Raw genomic sequence first — 746 nt, 5'->3', positions numbered from 1 at the left:
ACCAGAGAGCCCCCATATTTATAGAAACGAGGGGGTAAGTCTTACCCCACGAACAGGCACGACCTTGCTAGCGAATGGGCACCATCGGCCAAGAGTTGCCCCCTTTCGCCACTTGCATCCCTTCGCCCTTTCTGATGGTTTGGGGTCGGCCACACAAGCCCACCCTCGCCCCAGGCCTCCTGGACACAGCCACGGCCTTGCCCAAGGACCCAACAGCCCATGGCCTCATGGCCGGACCTCACAGCCCGCCACTGACCCGGACCCGGACCATCGGCCTAAAGCTGGACAGTCCGTCTAGCTGAGATGAGCTGACTCTCAGCTGCCTCAGCTGAGTGAGCTAGTAGTCCAGCTAGTGGAGCTGACTTAGTAGGGACTGAGCTGGAGTGAACTGAACCTAGCTTATTTGAGCTGGACGCGAACTACTCGTCCACTTTGTCCTAGCTACCGTCTTACTCGTCCTAGCTGTCTCTTAGCTTGTATAAGGTTAAGTCTAAGTTTCCTTATATCCTTAACCTTCTTTCTCGACCATGAACACTTGCCTTGATGTCTTAAGACTGGCTTGTACGTTTCCTCGCAACCGGGCCGTCCCAACAATCCTATTCAGGATTGGGGGCGTGACATGGCCCTTCCCGTGGACTGTTTGGGTGCTTTTGGCCCACGTGGGGTGTCTGTTCAGTACACACAGGACGTACGTGGGTGTCCGCCAGCACACACAGGACGTCTGTGGCTTTCCATCAGCACACACA

Source organism: Brassica rapa, unplaced genomic scaffold, assembly GCF_000309985.2.
Source record: "Brassica rapa cultivar Chiifu-401-42 unplaced genomic scaffold, CAAS_Brap_v3.01 Scaffold0319, whole genome shotgun sequence".
Taxonomy (NCBI): domain Eukaryota; kingdom Viridiplantae; phylum Streptophyta; class Magnoliopsida; order Brassicales; family Brassicaceae; genus Brassica; species Brassica rapa.
Note: the sequence above shows the minus strand (reverse complement) of the source record.